The sequence below is a fragment of the Acinonyx jubatus genome, chromosome B4 (genome assembly GCF_027475565.1).
Source record: "Acinonyx jubatus isolate Ajub_Pintada_27869175 chromosome B4, VMU_Ajub_asm_v1.0, whole genome shotgun sequence".
In the NCBI taxonomy this organism is placed as follows: Eukaryota; Metazoa; Chordata; class Mammalia; order Carnivora; family Felidae; genus Acinonyx; species Acinonyx jubatus.
Window position 1 is genome coordinate 138056406 of NC_069387.1, and position 19156 is coordinate 138075561.

Consider the following 19156-nt stretch of genomic DNA (forward strand, 5'->3'; position numbering starts at 1 on the left):
CCCTGATGCCTGGGGGCGGGGCCCTAACGGTGTGTGTGTCACCAGGTCCCTGACAAGTTGAAGGAAGGGCTCACGGTGACTCCCTCCAGGGCTGGGAAGAGGCCCTTCCAGGGCATCCCGGGGGAACAGTCACCTGGGCTGGATGTCACCTGCCCGTCCGAGCCATAGGTAGGATAGGAAAGAAAGAAGAGAGAGATTAAATGCTTGCACTCAGACTCTAACATTAGCATCACACACTTTGCGTATTTCACAATCTTGTTTTCAGGGAATTATGTCAAGGGAGTCTCTGATTTACCGTCTGGAAGCTTCCCGAGTACCCGCCCGGAGGCTCTGGGCTGCGGAGCGTTTTTATTGCCTCTTACTCTCCCTCCTGTCCTGGGGTTCCTGCAATTGCATTATGCACCCGAAGGCCGCTTTCCGTGCTGGCAACCTCATTGCTCTTTTCTGACCAGTGTGGTCTGGGGGTTTGAGAGCTCGGGCTCGGCCGAGGAGGGCTGCTAGGGCGGGAGGGGGCCTGGGGTGTGCATGGGGCGTCTCCAGTGAGCCTGCGTAGGGTGGTGCAGACTTAGCACCCCTCCCCCAACCCCCAGCACAGGCCGGGCCTCCAAAGCGGGTGAGCTGGGGGCTGAGGGCACTTCCGGTCTCCTGTGTGACCGGCAGGGGTGGGGTCTTGCTGCTGCCTCCAGGGGACCCACAGGCTGGGGGATTTGGCAGGTCCGGATGATGGAGTTGGGGTGATTTGCAGATTTCAGACCCCAGGGCCCTGAATCTGGGCGCCTCATCCCAGACTCTGGGATGATTTTTCCCTGACAGCAGGCTTCTGGGTGTCAGACGCTTTGTGCAAGCCCTTTGTCGCGGCCGCATTGGTACTGAGGTTAGTTGCAGTCAGGGGCGTTGCCTGGCCTCTTGCTGCAAAGCCCCTGCTGCAGGGGAGTGGGGGGCAGGGGCCTCACCTGTCCGTCTCGAGCACGGGCTGGCTGGGTTTGTCACCTCTGCCACCACGGAAACGGGATGAGGACAAGCTGTTCCCTAAGGGCTGGTCCAGGGGGGACGCGGTCTGTCTGTCCCCATGGGCTTGCAGACACCGACTCCCTTGGGTCTGTGCTGGGGTTGGGGTGCCGACAGGGCAGGTGAGGGTCCTGACTTCCAGAGCCCACAGACAACGCCCCAGGATCTGCGTCCAGGACTGTCCTCTGCCCCAGAAGGTGACCTGGGCTGGAGGTCCAAATGTGGGAGGCCACGACGTCTTTCCTCCAGCTCCTGCGTCAGGGAGCTGGAACCCAGAGATGGGGCCCCGGGGCCACCACACGGTGGCAGTCTTGTCCTCTCCCCCTGCCCTAGGTCGGCGCGTCCCCCTCTGCCCCTTCCCAGGGCCTCCCAGACTCTGGGGGAACCCATGGGGGGAGGGGGAAGCCAGCCACGGCCCGGGGCCAACTTCCCGGGGATGCTGTCCACCTTCTGTGGGTTTACTGTGTCCCCCAAGGCTGTCAGCAGACGCTCCACGGGCAGCTCTCACGACCTGCGCAGACGGTCTCGGCAAAGCTCTTTGTTATTTAGCAGCCAGCCCTTCAGCCTTAGCACTGCACGCGTGGGCTTGTGTGATGTGTGCCCGTGCACACACACACGCACACGTACAGGCATACGCGTGTGTGCGTGTGCACACAAAAAAACGGCTCACAATATACGCCCAAGTACACATGTGTACATGCAGGTGCTGAGAGTCGGTGTGTCAGGAAGGAAAGCCTCGGGAGCGGGCTGTGTGGGTGCAGGCAGGTGCTCAGCGGAGAACACAACACAGGAAGCACACACCTGCCGTGACCGAGGAGCCGTGAGGCCCGGGGTCCTGCTCGGCCAGGGGGACCTGCAGTGAGGACAGGGGGCTGAGGACGGGGTCCGGGGTCAGGAGGAGGGAGGACAGGGGTGAACCATCACGTGGGCGACTCCTGGACTTGGTCCCATGGGTTTGTGCAGGAACTGGCTTCCGTGCCTGCCCCGAGCCTCCCCCTGCCGCCGAGGGAATGCGGGGAAGCGTGAGCCAGGGCACTCCTGCCTGTTCCTTGGGGTCTGGGGATGTCAGGCCTCTGAAAAGCCAAAGCCCTTAGGCCCTGGGCTGCAGCAGACGCCCCTCCCTCCTTCTCTGCTTCCTGGAATGTGCCTCAGGGCCTTTGCACTACCGGCCTCCCTTACATCTCTCCCTCTAGCTGTTTAAAATTCAGTCCTCTGACACCCTGTCCAGGCTCACCCCTGCCTGCCCCCCTTCCTGTCACCTGCTCTGCCGTGACCGCTGTCTAAGGGGCCGCCACCGCCTGATTCACTTTGTCTGTGGTCTGGAGTCTGTCCTCCTCTTGGATGTAAGCTCTTCTGAGGGTGGTGGGTTTGTCTTCTTGTTCACCGCTGGGTCCCCGGGTTCCAGAGCAGGGCTGAAGGAGGGAGGGGGAGAGGAGCGGAGGAAACTCAGACCGCGGGGCCCCGCAGGCAGGCTGCCCGTTCACAGCGCTCCCCGCTTGGGGCCCAAGCCTCACCGATCTTCAGTGTCAGACGCGGGTCGGCCTTGGCCTGTCGTGACCCAAGGCCGAGTGTGTGGGCCGCTTCGCCCAGGCCTGCGTCTGCAGGGGCGGGGACGGGACGTTCCCCAGGCACACAGGATAACTTCGTAAAGCTGAATCTTACTAAAAAGCAGACGGCATTTGAAACCAATTTGAAGTCGGTGACTGTTCACCCCCCGCCGCACGCATTTTAACATCCAGGGTACAGCCCCTTCCAAATCCATTTTACTCCGGTTTGAACAGCTCTGCTCCACGGAAATGCCTTAATCAGATCCCTCTGCTTCTCCCAGCCAGGCAGCTCAGGGGCGGCATGTTTATTGTCCAGACTTGCCAGACTCTATGAAAACAGACAGCTGTACCTGTGCCAATGTGGTGTCTGTATTTTGGGCGAGGATCGAACACAAATACGCTATTTTAGGGTGCCTGGCCAGACTTCCCTCCTGTCCCCAAATCCCGAGAGCCAAATCTTTCTGCAAGCAGTTAATTCTATAGTTAGTGGTTGCCTCTCTCCTGCTATGCCATTATTTAAAGCAAGGTTTCTCCGGCTAGAAAGATCCGTGGAGACGCCGCCTTCCCGGGTGGAGGGTCCTGCCCCGTGTGTCTCACGTCCCATTGGATATTTTCCGGGTGGGCCTGGCGGCTGGGACTCGTGACCCCACAGATCAGGGCTCTCATTTTAGGGAGATCTGGAACGAGCATTTCATACCCAGTATCTCACTGAATGCTCGCATGAATTTTCAGGATTAACTTTTTTTTATAAAAAAAAATAAAAAACAGATTTAAAAACCGAGATTTAAGAGAAGTCAGGTGAACAGCCAGCCGCCGGGCAGGACGGAAATCGCAGCGGCCCTGTCCACTCCGCCACGCTGCCCCCCGGAAGCAGACGGGAGCTCTGTGTTGGGTGCTTTGGTTGGAAATTGTTTTCTCATTTCTGAACGCGGCGGGAGTGGACGTAGGGCGCGTGACACGCTGTGGATCGCGTTGGCCATTCCGGTGGAAGGTGTCTCTGTTGAGGTTCCGCGGGGGGAGGGGCCGGGCCGAGGGACGCTGGCGGCTGGCGGCTCCGGGCAAAGTGCTCACGTGCGGAAGGCCTGCCGAGCAGGAGCCAGGGTGGCCGTGGCTCCAAAGCCGCCTCGGCCCCAAACAGGGGGGTGGATTTGAACGGTTCGTGGTGAAGAGTCACCGTCGCCATCAGGGGGCCCAGACCAAGGCCCAGAGGCCAAATCCAGCCCACCGCCTGCTGTCCATCAAGTTTTATTGGAAACCAACCGCAGCCCTGGTTTAACGATGGAGTCTGGCGTCTCGTGGGCCAGGACAGCGGGGGTGAGGGTCTGACAAGGACCACGCAATCCATTAAGCTCAAAATACCTGCATTGTGCCCCTCGACAAAGTGACCCAACCCTTATCAAGCTAACCGTTACTGCCCTTTGCCATACATCCCCGTAGGAAAGGCGTCTGCCAAGCCCCGGCCTCCAGCGGGTGCCTGGCGCCTCGCAGAGAAAGTCGCGCGGGGGCCTGTCTGGCCTCCAGACCCATCCGGCAAGTGACCGCCGGACGGAAGGTGAGCCGAGTGCAGCGACAGGAAGAGTAAGGAGCAGAATGAGCCCCCGGGAGGGGAAGTCGCAGCACACCATCTGGAAGGTTCTGCCAGGTCTGGGCAGCTGGCGGGAGGCGGTCTCCCCAGCCGACGGGCCCGGCCGATCACAGAGCCCGGCTTCCAAGCCCCCCAGGCGGGGCCCGTGTCTCCCACCCGATTCCTCCACTGTCCGTCCGGGACTCTGAGCAGAGACGGTAGGCCCTGGGCTTGCGGGCGGGAGGGACGGGGGGCTGCGCGCCTCCTTGAGCAGCATGGACTTGGGTGTGTGGTGGGGGCTGGGGCCACCGCCACGAGGCTTGGCTGTTCCACCGTCGTGAGCGTCCTCCAGCTTCCGGCACACGGACACCAGCTTCTTCACTCATGAGAGAAAGGCCCGGCCCCGGGCTCTGTGATGGTGGCCCGTGAGGGACGTGGGGCAGGTCTCGGTGCCCGGAGGACACAGGTGGGTGCACCCGTTTGCAGGGCAGAGGCAAGACCTCCCCAAGAGTGAGTGGCCCGGGAGGGGCAGCACAGGCCCCGGGCTGTCCCCTTTCGGCTGCCGCCGGGGCACTGACTGACTCCCTCTGCCCAGACTGCCCTCCCCAAGCCTCTGGGCTGGGAACCCACGTTTCCCCAAGGACACTGCGGTCCTTGGAGTGCCCCCAAGCTCGAGGCCCCACTGTGCCAGGCTGTGCAGGGAGACTCCACCTGTGTTCACACCGTCCCCTGTCGAATGGGACTCTGACCAGGGTCCAGGACAGGACTTTCGACATTCTCTGCTATTTAACTGCTTGATTATGTTTGATTTTATTCACAAAATAATTAGCCTACTAAGCATCTAATTATTGCTAAGGCATGCATTATCGAGATCAGCGCGGCTCCGGGAGATTAGCAAACATCACTGCCTCTGGCTCGCTCTCTGGATGCAGCCACGTTTGGAAATCAGTTATTTTCTTACAATAAGGCGGCTTCTGATTTATCCGGGTCCTCCGGTCGGTCTGCCGAGCGTTGTTTGTGCCTGGCTACATCTTCCCGCGCCAGTTTCTTTGAAAGACAACAAGGTTTCCAATTCAAAGTCGGCTCAGAAAACAATGACTCCCAGCTCAAGGGCAAAGCCGGCCATAATCCTGAGTAAACAGGGTGAATCTGTTATCTCCCCGCTGCTGGAGATTAGGGAGGCAGCAACCCCTCCATTTATTAAAGGTGCGGGATCCAAGCATCTGAGGCAGATACCGGGCCGGGGAAGGCTAATTAGAGAGATGGGCAGATAAACTGGATGCTTTATAATTTATCTAATCATGAAGTCAACTTTGCCCCGGGCGGGCCGTGCGCTCAGGGAGCGATTTCTATCTGGCGTGTGCTCTGCTGATCCGGGAAAGGAAGCTGCTGTAGGCTCACTTCCCCGGCTGGGGCTGGGCGCTCCAGAAAGTTTCTGTCTGTGCCCTGGAGAGAGGGTGTGGCTTTTGCATCAGCCGGACCTCCCAGGGGGACCGGTCTTGGTTCCACTGCAGCCTGGGTTGTGACTGTGGGCAGATGACCCTGCCTCTGGGAACCCTGTTTGCCCCCCACCTGCCCCAGGGAGCCTGGCCACACGGAGATGCCCCTGTCCCCACAGGAAACGGGCCCTCCTCCCCCCCTTTTTGGAAGCTCGTGCTGGGTTCCAGCCCACCCAGGAGGTGCTGTCCCCCGGGAGCCGGAGCGGGTCTGTCGGTGAGGCCCCCACACTCCTACCCTCAAAGCCTTCCCCCAGGTGCCTGTCGAGCTCCCGCTTTGGAGAATAGGGGTGCTCCGTTCCATCCTGCACAAGGAACATTCCCTCCTGGCCCCTCTACATGGTGGGCACAGCAACGTGCACGTTGGTGTGGGGACAGCTTTTCCCCTGAGAAGAAAAATCACTTTGATAGACCTATTTTTGTAATCTGTCAATTGTGTAAAACCCTTTTCAATTTGGGGGGGAAAAAAGCCAGAGCTCCTAAAAAATCAATCTAGAGGTGAGGTCTCTTTGGAAAGAAGAATTATCGAGGATTTCCAGATGGTGGCCTTTAAAGGTGCAGCACAGGTCTGGAGTGCTGGAGTGGGGGCAGAAGGATGGGAGGGGGGCCCGGAGTGTCCCCAGCCAGCCTCCGTGGAGCAGGGGGGTGAGCACACTGACCAGATGTCCACAAGGGACCTTGAAGAACTCATCTCTGAGGCCCCCAGCCTCTCCCACAGACGCTGCTGGAGACAGATTCATGATGGCCACTTTATTTGGACCCAAGAAAGGCTGGTGCCATGTGCCCTGGTGGCCCTGGCAGATATGGGGGCAGGAAGCCAGCCACCCCCGTATGCAGACTGACTCTGTGCCCCTTCCTAGGGGGGTCTGGGCCCTCAACACAGGTGGATCCGGGCTAAAAGCACATCCGTGCACACCGGGCTCCCTCCCTTCTGCAGGTGACATCATGGTTGGTGTGTGTTTCCCTCCGGGTTGTGCGTGAGGTACTTTTACTTGGTTTCCAGCCGGGACGTCCGGGGCACAGGATCATCCCTCTCCTCGCTTTCTCTGTGGCCGGCTCGCCCCCTGAGCCCATCCGGGTGGGAACCTCGGGCCCCCCAGTGCTGGGTGAGGGCGTGTGTGCGTGTCTGATGCTCCCTCGGGGGACACTTGGCTGCGTGCCATCAAGGGGGAAGTCTGGGGACAGATGTGTCAGAATCGTTTGACTCAGGGGTAAGTTAGGGGTCCAAGCCCCAAGGCTCAAGGGAGCAGGGCCTTTGGAGCACCCCTCCTGGGTCAACGGGGGTGCCACTCTGCCGAGCACAGCAGCAGTCGGAGGCTCCAGGCAGAGGGCGTCCGGGGGTTGGGCTGGAAGCGGTGGCCCTGAACCAGGTCCAGGCGCCTAAAGAGGCCGTTGACCAGAGAGCAGATGTCTGGGCACCTGGTAGAAAAGGGGACAGAGGCTGGTGTGTGTGTGTGGCGGGAGGCCATCCAGGAGCTCAGGGCAGCCCTGGTGTGGAGGTGGAAAGCCTAATGCTGGGCCTGGGCAAGACCAACCCAGGTGCTGGTACTGGGCACTGAGTGCTGGGCACCAGGCACCAGGTTCTGGGCGCAGGGCGGTGAGACCAATGCTGAGCCCCCAGGCGCCCCTGCTCTGTCTGCTCCGTATGGGGAAGGGGCAGGAGTGGGGAGATCCAGGTGGGCTCGGCCCTCAGGGGCCTGTAGTCCGCAGGGCAGGGCGCACGTCACGAGGCCCGCAAGCAGAAGGATGGGCCACATGCGCTCGGGGCGTGTGCCACCTCCATTCCCGCGGAGCTGAAAGAGCGGAGGGGTTGCCTGAACCACTGGGGGCGTGGGGTTCTCAGGGGGAGCCTGCAGGACGCTCCCTGCCAGGCCCCGCATCCCCGGGGTGTCAGAGGGCACAGCCGTGTCCCTGCCCCGTCCCCATCCCCGTCCCCGTCCCCGCGCAGCAGAGCCTCGGCCCCTCCCTCCTGTGTGGCACTGAGTAGGACGCTTGGCCTCTCTGTGCCTCTGTGTCCCCGTCGGTGATGGAGGGGGACAGCCATGCCTCTCTTCTTGCGGGACGGGGACGCGAGCATGTCCTTATCAGACGGTCCCCCGTGATCGTGGGGCAGAACGAGACAAAGACAGACAGCGGTCTCAACTGTCTAGGACGTGAAGGGAGAGGAAACAGAAGCCACATCTGTAAGTGGGACGTGTGAGCGGCTGAGGGAGCCGCCGTGGCCACGCGAGACGGTCCACGGATCGGGCAGGCGGGTGACCCTGCACTGGGGCAGTCTACACCCGTTCTGCAGACGCTCCGTTAGCCACCCGGCTGCACTGCGGCTGCACCGCGGCTGAGACACAGCGCCGTGCGCGCGTGTGAGCGCGAGCCTCGGGCGGGACAGGCCGAGCCGCGTGGGGAGCCCGTCGGGAGGCCGAGGCCCGGTTCCTACCGACCCTCTGGGCCCTGCTCGGGTCCGGAGAATCTGGAGAAGCGGCGGGCTCTTCAGACGCGGGTACACGGACGGCGGGGTCCAGCGTCTGGGTCGCCCTCGCGCACAGAGCGCGGAGCGAGACCGCCCGCAGCGGAGGGCGTCACCTTCCCACAGCAGGGCCAGGGCCGCGGAACTGGGGTGGTGGCGGGACCAGAATGCGGGTCCCGGGCCGGCGGTGGCACAGAAGCCCAAGGGCCTGGATGAGGGGGGTCTGGTGCCCCGTCAGGCCTTGCGCTGGACGCCACGCGTGTGTAAGTTCACGGATGGTGTGTGCACGCACGTGTGATGGGAATTGCACACGCACGCACAGCGCAGGTAACACCAGGAAAACGCTTACACACGTCCGCTCCACAAACCCAAGACGACGCTGCTTGATCTCGTCTGACACACGGCTGCCCCGGGACCAGGCTGCAGGGGACGTCGTGAGAGCAGGCCAGCTGCCCCTCTTCTCCGCGGAAAAACACCCCTTCCCTCCGTGCAGAGGGGGGGGCGGCGGCGGGTCCACGCCCTCGGACACCTCGTTCTTGGGGCACAGCGAGCGGGGGCTCCCCGAGGGGGTGTGCGGAGGAAAGTGCTCCCCTCCCTCGGGGCGAGCAGGGCCTAGGGTCCGCGCCCCTCCCCGCCGCCCGCGCCCCCGCACAGCCCCCCCTGAGCGCGGACCCCCGCGCCGACACCCCTCCCGAGCAGCGCGCACACACGGCACCCGTTAAGAAATAGCTAACCGATCGCGGTATGAACAATAATATCGAGATTACCGACCATCTGTTTACAGACGCGGGTTAATGTCATTTTCAATCTGAGGATTTAGCCGCTAATGATGTACAAATTACTGTTTTAAATTCATTTAAAATGGTCCCTCCGTGTGAAGTTAAGCGGCCGCGTTCATGCACGTGGTGGCTCATTTCCGTCACGTGTCCTCCAGCCGCAGGGCGAACCCCGGCCCCGGTCACCCGCGTGAGGACCGCCGAGCGCCGCCGCATCTTCGCGTGTGAGCCGCAGGCCCCCGGTGACCCGTGCCTCCGTGGCTTTGACGCTTGCTGCCCTCCCCCCTCTCGTTTTGCCGCGTGCCCGTGGTCCTCGCGCGCGTGGGCTCCGTGGACGTCTGTCTGGGAGACAGAGCCCCGGTGCGGATGGGCGGGCGGGCACGTCTCCGACTTTAAGAAAGCTCCGCGCTTTGGTCGGAGAGATGCAGACGGGGACCAGCTGCGCCCCAGAAACCGCCCGCCCACGCACTCTGTTCACCGTGAGGGTGGCTTCCACCGCCGGGCCGTGAGCGTCGGCATCCGGCAACAGCGGAGAGTTCCTGAAACTCCCGACCTGGGTGTCCGCTGACGATTCAGAGCTGCCGGCCATGCCCCGGGCGCACGCACCGCGGTCCACGGAGGGCTCCCCGTGTCGCTCCTCTTTCGGGGAGGAGGTAGGCGCAGGGGTGCGCGCCTCGCCCCGGTCACACACCAGGCAGCTGGGCCGGGGGAGGCAGCGGCGGTCAGAGGCCTGGCCCTTTGCCAGCGTGGGCAGCGAGTGGACTTGTGTCCTCCAAAGACCTGTGTCCGCGTCCTGCCCCGGGACCCGGGACTTGGCCTCATTGGTACGAAAAGGCTTTGCAGATGCTCTCAGGTCAGCGTGGGGTCGCAGCAGTGACTGGTGACTTAGGACAAGACATAGAGACACGGAGAGGCCAGTGAACATGGAGGCAGACACCGGGGACGAGGCCACAAGCCCAGGGACCCCAGAGCCCCCGGAAATTCGGGAGGAGCCTCCGTGGAGCCTCCAGAGTGAGCGCGGCCCCGCAGACACCTCGATCTCAGACTCCGGCTGCAGACCAGGGGACAGTACGTCTCTTTGGTTATGAGTCCCCAGGCTTCCGTCATTTATTTACAGCCCAAGACACTCGGGGTGTCTTCACCCAAGTCCCCGCTGGAGCCTGCGGCCTTGTGGGGAGCATGCATTTCTCCGGGAGCCTCGAGGCACGTGCCCTGGAACACAGGGGACGGGGTGTCCCGGGAGCTGCTGGGGGCACCCCCGTACCAACTCTGGTGGGCGCGGCTTGCCGGCCTCCGGGGTGAGCTGCAGACCAGAGCCTCCCCGGGGCCTCCACTGGCCTCGGTCTCCGCACTCCCTGACCCCTGTCCCGCCCGCTGTCTGCACCCGTGGATCGTGTCTGACAGTCAGGCCCCCTTGACCCTCTGGAATCCAGAGGTCCAGGGTCCCTCAGCCCTGGAGCTTCTGTGAGAGCCCCACAGGGTGGGTGAGGACAGTCCTCGATGACCCGGGAAGGTTTCTGCTGCTTGCTCCTCTCTGGGTCTCGGCCTTCACCCGTCTGCGAGGTCCCAGGTCCTCCCAGACACCAGGGCCCAGGCTGGCGTGTCCAGGACCGCGGGTGCAAAGTGGGTGACCCGACACAACAGAATCCATCTCCGTGGGGAGCAGACGTCTGAAATCAAGGCTTTGTGGGGCTGTGCTCCCGCCAGGGGCTCCGGGGAGGGTCCTCCCTGCCTCCTGCAGCTCCCGGGGCTGTGTGCTCGCCAGGCCTGGCGTGTGTGCCCAGTCTCTGCCACTCTCTTAGGAGCACACCTGCCATCAGAACAGGGCCCATCCGGGTGATCCAGATGAAGGCTGTCTCCCCAAATCCTTAACTTGACTGCATCGTTTACCACCTAATGACCACATGTAAGGTCACAGTCACAGGCTCCAGCCCTGGGGCAGGGACACACTTTCTGGGGACCACCACCCAGTCGTGGGAGCTGGGGCTGCCTCATGCACCATCCCCAGGCCTGGGCTGCGCTCTGTCTGTGGGATTCTGGGGACCCCAGACATTCGTGCCCCCGGGGGGCCTGTAGACGTGAGGGCGGAGCGGTGTCACAGTGCTCCCCACCGCGTCCAGACCCTCCTCCCCAGATGCCCTCCCTGCTCCTGTCTCGTCCGATCCCACACACCCCGGAAAGGGCCAGCCTAGCCTGTCCTTCTTTCCTGGACTCTCTGGAAGGCCGCTCCCGGTGACCTGGCCCGGCGATCTTGCCTCTCCCCTGTGGCATCCTGCCCCACCCCCGCCAGGGGTAGGAAGGGTCTCTGTGCCCTTCGCAGCCGGCCCCGCACAGGGACAGGCACTCCTGACGGTGGCCCTGCTGACCCGCGGGCGGTGGCCCGAGAGGCTTCAGGCCCCAGCCCCACGCGGTGATGTCTGAGAAACAGCCACGGTGGGGCCACACCAAGCCTGTTTCCCTTGCCAGCAGCCGTGGCCGACACTAAAGAGAGCACACGGAGCACAGGACTGTCCGCGGGGGACTGGCCTGGGCCTCCGAGAGGTGGGCGCTGTCCCCGTCCCCGTGTTCTCTGAAGGGAACCAGGGCGCAGAGAGGCCGTGGCCTTTTCAAGGCCAGGTAAGTGGACGGAGGCGCAACGGGATGGGGCCAGGCAGCCTGACGCCCCTGCCGGCCCCTCAGAAGCCTCCGGAGAACGTTCCGCCATGAGGGGCGACCCCGATCTGTGCTCACCAGAAACGTGTCTTGCGCTGCCCCGCGAGCTCAGAAGCGCCTTCGCACTTGGCCCCTCACCGGGCTCGCCCCAGCCCAGGCCTCCACTCTGCGACCCGCCTCCTGCCGGCTCGGACTCCTCCCTGGGTCCGGGACGTTCCCACCTAGACGTGTCCCTCCCTGGCCTCGGCGCCCCAGCCTCCTCCCCACCCCCCCCCTCCAGCTTCAGTGGGCTCCCCCACCCGGGACGTGGCTGCGTCCACTCGGCCCTGATCTTCCCGCTTTCCCTGTATCCCTCTCGCAATGACCCCGGGGCCTCAGCGTGGCAACCACCGTCCCCCCCTCACACGAGGCTGCCTGACCCGGGGCTGGGGCTGGGGGCGCATCAGTGACCCCGCCGGCGAACCGTCCAGTGCCCCGTGCAGCCTCCAAGAGCGCCCCCAGGTCTGGCCCGTGGCCGCCTCACCCTCACCCGCCCGCACAAGCAGCCTGAGCGCCGTGGACCCGCCTGCGTAAACCTGCACAACTCGCCGCCAAGGCTCCGGATAGGGGAGCGCAGGTAGGCTTCGCTGGGCAGTTCCGGACAGCCCCAGGCCACGCCCCCAGGCCACGCCCCTAGGCCACGCCCCCTGGAGGCTCGGGGAGCTCATTCCCTGACTCTCCCCACTCGAGAGCTGCGTGTCCCGGCCTCTCCCCACACAGAGGCAGCGTCTGGTTCCGTTTCCCTCTCTTGAGGACCCTCGAGGTCACCGCCCAGATAACCAGGAGGGCCCCCCCACCTCCAGGTCCCTGACTCTGTCACACCCACAAAGTGCCTTCGTCCCTGGAAGGTAGCTTTCTCCTGTCCCAGGGACTGAGGACGGGCTGGGGGCACTGCTCAGCCCACCCCCAGGTGCGCTTGCCCCAGGAACCGCCATGCCTGCAGCTCCCAGCACACACGGCCCAGGTCTGCCCATCTCCCGCCTTTGCTCTGTGCCCCGGCGTCCCCTGTCACCTCCCTACCCCCCACTCAGCGAAGTTTACTGAGCTCACACCCCAGGCCGGTGCAACATGAGCCAGCCCTGCTCTCAGCAGGACAGAGGACATGACAGCGCGTGGGGGCAGCTCTGAGGCCACGGGGACCCACGTGGGGCTGGTGGGGACCCTCGCGGCACAGAGGGTGCAGATCTCAGCAGGACGGAGGATGTGACGGTGTGTGGGGCTCTGTGGGAACCTGGCTGAGGACGGGACCCAGGGAGCCGTCTGCCTGCCGGCTGTGACCTCTGCACTGAGGGGTCATTCTTGTTTTCTTAGGGGCCACCGCTGGGCAAAACAGGCACAAGGTCCCTAAAGAGAACCTCAGGAAGGCAGGTGCCAGCTGCCCAGGAACGGGGAGACGGGGGCTGAGAACGTGGCCGCTGTCACCACACACACCTGGCCTGAGCCTCGGCCGGACCCTGTACCGCGAGACCCCAAGCTGAGCCTCTCAGGCGCTGCTGGGGACGCCTGCCTGCCCGTCGGGTCCCGGGGACAGGGGAGGGGTGACACGGGGACGGCAGCCGGCAGTCGTGATGATGGTGACGATGATCGTTGCCCTCCGACGAGCGATATCATCGCGTGTCCTCGGGAGAGCACAACCAGGTCTGAATAAATGGAGCGACCTTCTGTAAAAGAAGCTTAAGGAACCCGTCTGGCGCCTGGTTTGCAGACCCTTGGCTTGAATGGTCCCTGGTGGTGGGGACGCGGGTGCAGCCCTGACTCCTGCCCCCCTCATGCCACCTGCTTTCGCCTCCTTTCCTGACCACGTTCAGCGCATCCCGCATCCCTGAGGTTCTGGAATTTCACGGGACCTGCTTCCGGAGCTGCTCTTGGGTGACCACCTCCTGCCTCCACATGTCCGACTGGACAGCCCGAGGCCTGCGACCCCCACGCCTTCTTGATTGTTTGATGACCCTCCCCCCCCCCCCGCCAGTTTCCTGTTCTCACTGTCCTCAGTTGCCCGTCTCCACACAGACCTTTTCTTTGCTTTCTGTTCGGAGCCGAGTCTCCCCACCTCCGGCTTCTGGCGTGAGGTTTTCTCTCTTCCCTGTTGTCAGAGTTTCCTTCCTGCTCTCTGCGTGTCCTTTGTCTCTGCGTCTCTGTGCGCAGGGAGACCGTCGTCCTCACATAGAGCCTGCATGCGGGGCTCTGTCTGTGGTGCCTGCTCTGCCCCCGTCCCGACCCCCCCTCCACCCCCAAGACCCCTCCCCGTTTAACCGCACGGCCCTGTCTTCATGGTCTCCTGCCGTCCAAGGACGACGTGCTGGTCGGAGGGCCTGGCAGGTGGGCCTCGTGGGACCCTCGGCCTCCCCCGCGGAAGGTCTCTGCAGACTTTCCCTGGGCCCAACCCGCTCCTGGAGAAGGTGCCGGAGAGGAGAGCGTGGATCCAAATGCCTCTGCCTGGGGCCCCATCAGAACAGGGCTGTGGACCAGCCTCCCTGTGTCTGCTCCATGCCGTTCCCCCCCCATTGCTGCCCCCACGCCGTCCCTCCGTCCCTGCCCCCACCCCTCCCTCTCCTCACTGACCCCCGTTGCCCCCACACTGTTCTCCCTGCCCCCAGCTGTCCCCATGCCCTCTGCTGTCCCTGGCCACCTGGCCGCCAGGGCCCTCCCCCCACGCCCTGTCTCTAGAGACCACTGTTGGGTGCAGTGCTGAGCTGCAGCGAGGGCGCGGGCTCTGAAGTCCTCCGGAGGGTTCGCCGCCAACCGCTCGCAGTCAGCACCGCCGGCCCGACCCCCACGGGGGCCTTGTGCTTCCAAGTCCAGCCTCTGCTGTGGCTCAAGGAGGTGCCTGCAGGTTCCCTCAGATCCGCTCGGCGAGCCGCCCTGTCTCGGGCTCTCTACTCGTGTGGGTTTGCGCGTTCCTGTTCTGGGACTTCACTCGAGCTCTCGCACAGACAGAAGAAGCCCATGTCCGATGGGGCACGAGTCGCCTCCCCGGGCCCGTGTGGTCCCCTGACCCCCAGTCTCTGCTGCCCCCTGCCTCAGTGTCACAGAGGGTCACCCGGGCACTCAGGGACGCAGCCCAGGTGACCCCAGGGGCACCCAGGGACCATTCAACTGCAGGTGGTCAGTTCTGGCCGTGTCCATGAGAGGAAGGGTGTCCCCCACTTCCTGGAGGGGGAACAGGGCCGCACCATATGGAGCGGAGGGCACGGGCGCTGACCAAATGTTTACTGTGGCCTGTGCACGAGGGGGGCCGCGCCCGTGGGAAGCGGGAGCCGCGTCTCTGTGCAAACAGCAGGAAAGCCGATCTGCAAAGACACTCAGGACACAGATGCCCCACTTAGCACCTCCGTCGGTGGCCTGTGCTCCCCGTGCCTCTGAGCACGTCCGAGCCTCGGGGGAACCTGGCAGGCCGGCCCGGAGGGGCCCGTGGGAGGGGGCCAGAGCCCAGGAGACTTCCTGGTGCCAGGGCCTCTGGGCTGCCAGGCCAGAAAGGGCCCCGCGCCCACGCCAGCCGGCAGCCTGGACCTGCCTCGGGGTAGGAGAAGGAAGCCCCCCCGGGGCCTCCGGCACCCCTGCACGGGGGTTCCTCGCTCCTGTGCTTCCCGGACAAAGCAGAGGGGCCGGCCCGCCATGGTGGGTGGGAGAGGGAGGCCGCTGACAGACAGAGCCACAGGCCCCCAGGCCTCACACCAGCCCCAGGACGGCCTCCTCACCACTGCTCACCACCCGCGGCCACATGCGCCATGAACACACGGATCTCGTTGTGCCAAGAAACAGTCACAATGGCGGGTTTGGGCTGGCCGTGCCACCAGATGCCTTCAGGGGGGCCCCGTGCTCTCCGCTGAGCCAGGCAGGTGCACAGACTGGCAGGTGCATGTGGGTGCAGAAGCGGGGACGCCGTCTGGCCACCTGCCCCCCGCTCCGGCCTGGTCTCTGCTGCTCAGGGACCTGCCCGCCCCCCATCTCCCATGTCCGGGAAGCACTCACCTGCCTCTGCATGTGACCGCCACGGCCCTGCCATGCCCGGCGCTCTCGAGGGCTCGGAAGGACAGGCACGTGGCCCTGGGCTGAGCTGCCCGTCGGTGCCCATGGCAGGAGGGCCGTGGCGACCACGGGGAGGACGGAGGATGGAGGACGGCCTCCAGGAGCTGGCTCCGGGCTCTCGCTGTGAATCTGAGTGAGCCGTCTCGTGGAAGCCTGAGGGAACGTCCCGTTAGGACGGGCTCACGGGAAGCACAGGGGTGGGAGGGGAAGGGAGTGTCCAGTGTCGCCTGGACATCGGGACCCGAGCAGAGGGGAAACTGCCCTGTGCATCACCCCTGGGCCGAGGGCCGAGGCCCTGCTCACTCCAAGCTGGGGCTGGCTTTCTTGCTGTTATCTCGTAAAGGCCGTCTTGTCTGGGGCGGATGAGGGCCAGCTCCCCGGACGCCGAGGGTCCGTGGCCGTGGCGTTCGTGCCCAGGTGCTCGGGGTGGGCACGGGACATGTAGACACGGCGGGCGGCTACGTCCACCCCACGCCAGCCACACCAGCGTCAAAGCAGAGACCCCACATGTCGGTCTGACGGCTTTCCGAAAGGCGGCCTATCTTACCGCAGAAAACCGTGGTCAAGTCACGCCGTGGTGAACCGTGATCATTTTATGAGTGTGAACCGTTAGGAGTCTTGTGACTTTCCAACACCAAGCGGGACCCGCCTTCCTCCCGGCTACTCAGCCCTGGGGTCACAGGTGACGCGGTCCTGCCTCCATGAGGGGTGACGGTGGGTGGGGGGCAGCGGGCAGACACCCGGCCGGGCCTCTCTGAAGTGCAACCGGCCTCCTAGGGAAGGGGCTCCAGACTGCGAGACGAGAGCCGAGGGGCCTGGGCAGACAGCGCCCGGGCAGGGGGCTCGAAGCAGGTTTCTCCAGGCACCACGTAAACTCACAGCTCCTCCCCGCGGCCAGGCCTCCCTCTTGAGCCCCAGATCCTTCTCCAGAGCAGGAGGGACACAGCCACGTGCCTCATGGGAGCTGGCAGGTGGTGGAGGGACGACCCGCTTCGAGACAGGAGCCTCCAGGCGTGGGCGTCACCGGGCCATGGGAGCACCTTCCTGTGCCCCACGACCTCCGTGCTTACATCTGCACACCAGGCTGTCGGGCCGGGGGAACAAGTGCTCTCAGATGCCGGGTCCCTGCCCGCCTCTCCCTCGGCAGGACGACCCGTGTGCTGTGTGCCCAGGGCACAAGCTTGGGGGGAGCCGGTGCAGGGAGCCCGGATCCCGAGGCCAGAGAAGTATCAGCTGTTGCTTCCGGGGTTCCAGTAGCCAACTGGCCCAGGTGCCTGGCACCTGCCTCCGTCCCTAGGAACCCTTTAGTCCCTGCTTATGGGGTGCAGAGATGCTTTATGGGGTACAAGGAGGCAACACTCCCCAGATGGCTTCTCCTTCACTGACCAAGGCCCGGCACCCTCCTGCACCTTCCCGAGTTCAGGCTCGTTCAGCATAGGGTGATGCAGACGGGGCCTCGGGACCTGTCGCCCCAGTGATGGGGTAAGGACACTCCCAGACGCTGCCGTGTCCACTGGTGACCAGAGACAAGAACTTTGCAGGGCCAGGGTCAGCCCTGGGCACTCTGCCAGGCAGCTTTGCTGAGCCCCTTTGCACGGCTGGGGTCACGGGTCCCCCGGGGACTGCCCACCCCATTTCCACACGTGTCTCATCCTCTGGGGGACCAGAAGTTTCTGGTGGGGCAAAGGAAACCCCTAGACAGGCTCAGCACAGTGCCCCCCTTGCTGTTGGCTCAGCACCCGGACCCCCATGCTCTCGGCTGACCACCGGGTCCCCCCTGTGCTGTCCGCCCGCACCTGGTACACAATGAGGTCACACGTTGGGGGGTGAGGAGTTGGGGGACACGGGGGTGGGTGGTGAGCAGGACTCCAGTGCCCAGCAAAGCACAAGATCAGCAGAGAGTGAATGTTGCCATGAACACGTTGCCTGCTTGGCCGGCTCCTACCTGCGGGGGACACGGGCTGGATAGGGTCATCCTCGGGGGCTGAGGCAGGACCCCGGGGCCAAGTCTGGGGGCAGCTCCTCCCTGAGAGTTTCGGGGCTGGGGCACCAGGAGGGGCGGTCTCTGGCCCATCCCCGTCCGCCACGCTGGCCCAAGGGCTGTGTGTCCCCCCCCCCCCCGGGTGCCTCAATCCTGTGCTCACTGTTATTTACTCATTTGGGGAAGGATGGAGACTGGTCTGTGTTGCTCAGCAAGAACAGCGTTATTCTGGCACAGAGGGAAGTCCTACCTAAAAATATTACCATAAAGAAAGCGTAAGTTATTCCTCTAATGTATTCAGAACGTCCTCGCCTGGCGTGCAAATCCGTGTAGCTCTTAATAATTTCCTGCCTGTCTAGCGTCGGTACACATGTGATATTGATTTTTCTCACCAAGTGTAAGAAATATACATTCTATTCACTCTTTAAGAAATCCCGGCTCCCACGGGCTGCCGGTTTACGCCACGCGTGGCACTGGGCGGAGAGCTCGACGGGGTCCGCGCAGGCACGGGCCCGTCCCGCCGTTACTGACGGTTCCACCGCCGCGGGAGGTCCCGCGGTGCGGGCGTCTGGTGTCCAGGAGGGGGGTGGCCCCCCGGCAGGGACAGCGCAACGATTCCGGGGGCCACAGCAGATGCCCCGTCTGCACTGCTGAGGTCATCACGCCTCTGAGGCCTGGCGTCGGCCGCCTCGGGGCCACTCGCTGTGTGACACGGGACCCTCGTGCGCTGCGGCCCCAGGGCAGGTGGCCCTGTGTGCGGGGGCTGCTGGGAGCCCAGGGACCCGGGGCTGTGACACACGGATCGCTTCCACCCCCTAGAGGCCGGCTCCCACTCGCCGGCTCCGGACCGGGCCCTGGAGACACCGAAGCTCGGGGAGCGGCCGGGGTGCCCTGCCGGCCGTGAACCTCAAAGCTGTGGTCCGGGGAGCCCCTCGTGGCCTCACGCTGCCCGGCAAGACCCTGACCTTGTCCGGACCTGCCCACGCGACCTCCGAACGCCGACAAACCTCTCTTGATTCGAGGGAAGATCTCTCTCTTCTAAGAGCTTGAAATAGTGCAGAGCACGGCACTGAGCACAACACAACAGGGCACACACACACATGCACGCACGCACACACACCCACGCACACACATGCACACACACACACACACACACAGCACACCCCCCTGGCCCTGCAGGCTCCTGGTTTCCGCATCTGCCCGGCCCCACTGCAGGGAGCCCCCGGAGCCCCTCGTCACTTGTACCCAGCCCACTGCCCTCCTGGCCTGGCCTGGGGCCTCCCCACCGGGGCGTCTGGTCCCTCTGAGGGCCACGTCCACAGCAGCGTGTCGTCCCCTCCCCCTCTCCGTCCCCCTGGACCCTGGCCGTGCCCCCTGCCCCTCGCCCTTCCCCCCCTGAGCTGTGGTTCCGGGACAGTGGCTGTGAGGGGTCCCCTGATGGAAGACCAACCCCCCCCCTCCGGCTGCATGTGGACAGAAGATGGGGACAGGGTGGGAGACCGGCCCTCGGTGGCCAAGAGGACGGGGCTTCGCATCACAGAGCAGCATCGTGGACCCACCCGGGACTTAGTGCCTCAGCTCACTCGCCAAACAGCCAGAT

The 19156-nt window shown here is 64.2% G+C and overlaps 1 long non-coding RNA gene across 4 annotated transcripts; it reads right to left on the reverse strand.

Annotated features, from left to right (window-relative positions):
- Window positions 1-9178: 9178 nt before the first annotated feature.
- On the reverse strand, window positions 9179-13752 carry LOC113602674 (uncharacterized). 4 transcript variants are annotated; one of them, XR_008288923.1, is made up of 4 exons: window positions 13559-13752; window positions 12978-13186; window positions 9889-10665; window positions 9179-9739 (listed from the first exon to the last, which is right to left on the reverse strand). It is a non-coding gene; the product is annotated as an uncharacterized LOC113602674 (long non-coding RNA). The 4 variants fall into 4 exon arrangements; XR_008288921.1 differs by having other exon boundaries at window positions 13530-13752; XR_008288922.1 differs by lacking the exon at window positions 12978-13186 and having other exon boundaries at window positions 13530-13752.
- Window positions 13753-19156: the final 5404 nt, after the last annotated feature.